This window comes from Mauremys mutica, chromosome 4 (genome assembly GCF_020497125.1).
Source record: "Mauremys mutica isolate MM-2020 ecotype Southern chromosome 4, ASM2049712v1, whole genome shotgun sequence".
Taxonomy (NCBI): domain Eukaryota; kingdom Metazoa; phylum Chordata; order Testudines; family Geoemydidae; genus Mauremys; species Mauremys mutica.
The window spans coordinates 130,894,458-130,900,462 of record NC_059075.1 but is presented as its reverse complement, the minus strand read 5'-3'; positions in this window follow the sequence as shown (position 1 = coordinate 130,900,462).

The window sequence follows — 6,005 nt, the reverse complement described above, 5'->3', positions numbered from 1 at the left end:
AGAACCCAATGAGAAGATCTTTCCTGTCCCAGCAGCTGAAGGAAGAAGAGCCAAGTCAGCCAGCAAGGCAGATAGAGGAAGGAAGTAGGGCCTGTGACGGCTACAGGGCTCCTTGCACCCACCCCCTCGGTGCCCTAGCTAGTCTCTCTGAGTGCACTCCTCATGCTGGCACTTTTCCTGGGGTGGAATCCCAGAGTCTCCCACTCTCAGCCTGAGCCACAGCACCCTGCTTACCCAGCAGGTCCAGCTGGAATAGACCCCTGACGGCGGCTGTGGCCAGTGGTGAGCAGCGTCCATGCCGCCAGCTTCTGAAAACAAATGTCTGGCCTATTTTATCACTCGGAACTGGACAGTCCACAAACATCTGTCTTCCCCAAGGTGTAACCATCCCACAGTGGTGCCCTAGGTAGGCTTAGCTTCTTCAGACCAGGGCTGGCTCCAGGCACCAGCTCAGCAAGCAGGTGCTTGGGGTGACCAACGGGAAGGGGCGACACATCAGGCTCTTCGGCAGCAATTCGGTGGTGGGTCCCTCGGTCCCTCTTGGAGAGAAGGACCTGCCACTGAATTGCCGCCAAAGAAGAACGCGGTGCAGTGGAACAGGCACCGATCGCGGTTGCAGCTCTTTTTTTTTTCCCCGCTGCTTGGGGTGGCAAAAAGCCTGGAGCCGGCCCTGCTTCAGACACCCCTCCAGGTACCTGTGGCACAGCCAGATTCCTCTTCCTCCAAGTCCTCAACAATCCTGCCCCACCACCGCCTCCTTTATACACTTCTAGCATCCTGCGGAGCTCTGGTTTCCAGGCCTCTCCTGCCCTGGTGTGGTCTCAGAAAAATTTGGTTGGGGGCGAAGCTATGTCAGCACATAATCGAATCCCAGGTAACGTTCTATGTCCGGCAAAGGCTGGGTGAGGGTGAAAAATTGGGGAAGGGGCAAACAAAGGTCAGGGGACAACTGCCCCCCTCGTCCCTTGGCAATCGATGTCCCTGCTCATAATGACCCTCAAGCACTTGGTTAGGGGTGGGCTTGTGGCAAGCCGTTCTTTACTCCACCCACTAATTTCCTTTACAGGCAACTGCTGAGCTAAACCAGCATCTACAGTCACCATCCCGAGAAGCCGGTCACCATCAATCATTGCGCAGCAGCTCCACAGCCAGGGCAGGGCCGCAGCACTGATGGAGCATGGCTGGGGGCACCGTGCCGGGAACCCCACCTTGCAGCCGACAGCATCACGGTGATGGTTCCGGGGGCAGCAGATGGAAACGCTGGCCCTGAAGGTGCAATTCACCGGTGAGGGCTGGGGTGCACCAAGGAGAAGGGGGAGAGCATGATCCTGGCAGCAGGTCTAGATCAAAGCAAGAGGTGGCACAGCAGGAGTGACAGCCACTGACGAGGCAAGATGCAGCTGGGACGGGGATACACCCCTACACTAGCTGCAGGCTAGGGCAGGGGCATGCTATGTATGAGATGGACACACCCCGTAACATGCAGCCTGGGGCAACTTCCCTCCTGCACCAGGTGTTTTCAGATGAAGCTGAATGGAAAGAAGAGAAAAACAAGCATCTTCAGATGTCGCTTTGGCAGGGAGCGAGGGAAATTCCTTTCCAGCAGCCCCAAAATGCCAATTTCTCCCCCGCAAGCCGGCCCTTGGCTCCCCATCCAGCCACTCCCATTTCTTCCATCTCCCGGCTGGATTAGAGCTCGAGCGATCGCAGAGCTGGAAAAGACCCAGTTGCAAAGACCGTCAATCTTTCCATTTAGTCTGCGAAGTGCCAGGCTCCTTGTTCTGCCAGCAGTTTGAGAGAGGCAGCGAAGGGTGAAGAAATCTTGTTAGACACACAGGGAGTGGAGCCTGCTGCTGAAAGAGCCTCCCTCAGATCTCAGTGAGAAACAAATCCCAGCCCTGAGAGCCAGACTGCACTCATAGCCCTGCCTTGGGCCACACAGCACGATCCCAAGAGACAAAAGTCCCCTGCTGGGCACTTGCCCAAACCGGAGTTTGGCACCACTGGCAATCTCAGCTGAGAAAGAGGCCGTGGCTGGAATGGCAGAGAGCTGGAGGACAAGTGTGCGGCCCCTCGCCAGGGTGCTGTGGCAGGCCTGCAATGGGCACTCAGTGCAGAATCAACAGGTCAGGCTTCAGGTGCATTGGCAAAGCACGAGTGGGCCGGGCAGGATCAGTGCAAGGTGCTGTGAGTGGGAGTGAGGCATATGGGCAGAGCAGGAGGAGGGAGCAGTCCTGGAACAGAAGCGGAGGAGCTGCAGGTTATAACTGAGGAGCATCCACAGAGCAGTCTGTGAGGAGCACAGCACTGGGCCTGCCGCTTGGGACAGAGGAGCGCTGGCAGAGCTGTATGCACGTAGCCCAGAACTGGACTGAGGGAGACCTGTGGGTCAGGATTGAGGGGCATTGTAACCTGAGCACAGAACCCTTATCCTAGGCACCACTGTCTCCAGCTCTTCTGAGCCCTGAACTCCACAAGAAAAACAGGTGTGTGGCTGCAGCCACTCCTGGAATCCAGCCCCAGAGCTCCCAGCCCACAGAGAAAGCTCCCAAACTAACTCCCACGCTGACCCAGCCATGCTGGAGGGTGAGGAGGTCATGCCAGCCTGGCCTAGCCTTGCTTTTAACACAGCCACCAGCTGGAGATTTAAGGGCGTGTTTTACTAACCCCTCCCTCACCTGCTAAGGGGCCACAGTGCATCTCTGCCCCTACCAGAGCCAGCCCACTGATTTATTCTGGAGAGCCGTTGCCAAGGCCTGGCCATGCCCCTCTGTTCTGCCAGCCTGTGCCCTTGAGGTGGACTGAGGGTGGGGAGAGAGAGATGGGGAGCTAGATAGAATCATAGAATATCAGGGTTGGAAGGATCTCAGTAGGTCATCTAGTCCAACCCCCTGCTCAAAGCAGGACCAATCCCCAGATTTTTACTCCCAGTTCCCTAAATGGCCCCCTCAAGGATTGAACTCACAACCCTGGGTTTAGCAGGCCAATGCTCATCTCACTGTATATCTAATTCACTTAGCACTCACACATCTACATCTGGGCTTTCTGCCTGGCTGTGCCAAAGATGGTTGCCTGGGGTCATGGCTCCCTGCTGTCAGTTTCCCCCCTTTGTAATATGGGGATAATGTTTGAGGGCTGCTGGGGGAGGGGCTTTGGCAGGAACCAAGCTTTGGCTCGAAGGCCCAGTAGCAGGGCTGAGGGGTAGGTCAAAGAGCATATCCCACGAGAAGGCATAGCGGGAGGTTACCAAACAGCACTGTATGGGACGGGGCACACTGGCATGCACCCAGGGGACTAGCGCCATCCGCACGGGTACAGCACTGGGCTGGGTGCAGGAGTCAGAGTCAGAGTCCAAGGCCCGAAGTGACGACGAGCTCATCCCTGTACATCAGTCCACCAGCATCCTCACACTGCCCCACCAACCAGCCGGAGACCAACATTTCTCAGCCCATAGGTGACCAGATGGCTGCGTCACAGGGACAGAACAAGAGGGACCGAGATGCACCAGTGGCCCAGGCCCCTGCAATGGCAAGGAATTGAGTGAGCCAGACCCAGATGATCTCAGCAAGTGACGCACACCCCACGCTGCAGAGAAAGGCGAAAGCTCCAAGGTCCCTGCCCTTCTGACCTGGGGGGAAATTTCTTCCCCAGCCTACACCCAGCGATTGGCTAGACCCTGAGCCTATGAACGAGAACCAGCCAGCCAAGCACCTGGGAGCCCTGGCCCACCCCACCCCACCTTCTCCAGCCGTGGCCATCTCTGCTGCTTCCAAGGAAGGATTAAAAAAAGCCCTTCCACACTGCATTGGGGGGGGGGGGGAGATTCTCTTCCTGACCCCTGCTGGTGGCAGCTGAAACCCTGAACCATGAGATCTCCTGTTCCCAGGAGATCTGGGTTCAAATTCTAACTGTGTCCAAGGGACTTTGGGCAAGTCCCTTCATCTTTCTGTTTCCATCTGTCAAGGACAGGAAACCCGCCCACCCTTTGTCTGTATAGACCATCAGCTGCTTGGGGCACGGGCCGGCTCTTTACACACGTACGTACATCACTTAGTGCACTGGGGCTCTGCTCTCAGGAGGTGCCGCTGTACCACATGGGATGTGCAGGCTGCGCATGGGAGGAGCTGTGGGGTATGCAGTGATTTCTCTGGCCAGGGGATGTAGAAGACACCCAACATGGTCCATCATGCAGTGTACAGAGGCTACCCTCCTGCTTTAAAACAGGAGCGCCCCCGCATTCAGAGAGCAGCGACCCTACCTTTCCACACCCATTCCACCCTCCTCTCACAAGGGCTCTGGCTAGACAGCAAAGCAGCACAAGCTGGGCTGTGAAACTGATTCTCTCTGTTTCACCAACAGCAAAATATTCTGGAAGCCTGTGCTGGCTGCCACGTCCCCAGCCGCTGCCTGAGCCAGAAGTGATGCCTCCTCGCATGGCCCCCCGTCGCAGCAGCTTCTGCAGAGACAGCAGGAGCAGGAATGGCTGGTCCATACCAGCAGCCATACGCTGGAAGATCCAGGACAGGTAGTGGGACTGCATCAGAGGGGCTCTGAAGAGAGCCTGGTTCAGCCTATAACCCCAACTTCAAAGCACCAGCAGCCACATTCACTAACACCGCGGCCTCCCCGCCGCCCATCTTTTTAATCCCTGCTGGCTCTAGCCTGCCTCAGTCGTGGGGGTGGTACAGGAAGAAGGCCAACGAGCCAGAGGCAGGCAATTGGCAGCCCTGCCAGCCCCCATGGCACTGACAACGGAGGAGACAGCAGGATACAAGTTCCACACCATAAACTGCTGGCTACAGATGCAACAGGGAACTTGCGTCAATGGCACAGGCTGTGCAGCCACAGCAGCACCCGACCACAAGGGGAGCTAGCCCGGGTGTCCTGAGAAGATGGGACAGTGCCCCGCAGTCTCGTCAGTCTCATGCCTCATGCCCACAAACGGCCCGCACAAGGCTTCCCTTAGGAGGCCCCTCCACAGGCTTGTAGGTTTCATAAGCAGATTTCCCACAGCTGCTTTCACCCTATTCCTCTTCATTGTCCGATGCGGGCGGTCGACTGGTTGAAGTGAGAGTCACACCTAGTGGTTAGTGGCAGAGTTGGGAGCCAGGAATAGGAGCCCAGGGTCAGAGCTGGATGAGGCAAAGCGGGATCAAGCCCGCCCAGAAATTATCCCAGCTGTGGGCGAATGCTTTGAGCAGCCACCAAACGGCTGCTGGGTTTAAGAGCCAATCAGGCAGCCTGCTGCAGGCCAGCTGTGCTCATCAGATTGCCCAGAGCTGGCTCTGCTACAGGCTTTGACCCTTGACATTAGCTAAGCACCTTTGAGACACCAGCCCACTGGCCACCTCACCCTCATCACTGGGGACATGTAGTCCCCAGCCCAGCTTCCGTGGTCACTTAGCCCAGCTATGTCCCTTGCCTCCCTCATCTGTCAAGCTCTGCAGGCCCCGCTCACCTGCGGTGTTCTGGTCGGAACTACCATTTTATCCCGCCATGGACACAGCAAGACAGGGCACATCCCACCAGAGATGTGTAGAGAGGGATCAATAACTCACCCCCAACTTTTGTGACCCAAATCTTCCAATGCCTGCCCTTGTCCCCACCTCACCCGCTCTGCTAGCACCCGGCACGGTGATCGGCTGTACGAACAGACCCAGGGGCGAGCCGAGTACACTGGAAACCCTGCCTGGCCCACGGTCATTGGCCAAGGAGAAAAACCTTGTGTGTCTAAGCAGGGCTAAGTACGGAGCAGCTACAGCTGCAAGCTAGGAAGGAGCAGGTTGGCCCAGCTGCCTGAAGAGCCAGACACCCATTGCGGGCACAGCTACCGAGACAGGCTGGCCCACAGAGCCTGGGGCTCAAGGCCTGATGGAAGAAGGGGAGACTGGGGTGACCTCAAGAGCAGAAAAGGCCCAACTGGGGAAGCTGTAGGGGCCTGCTGGATATCAGCAGGGAGCAGCTGCTCTGCAGGATGGAGGAGCCCCACACCTAGCTCAAGCCAA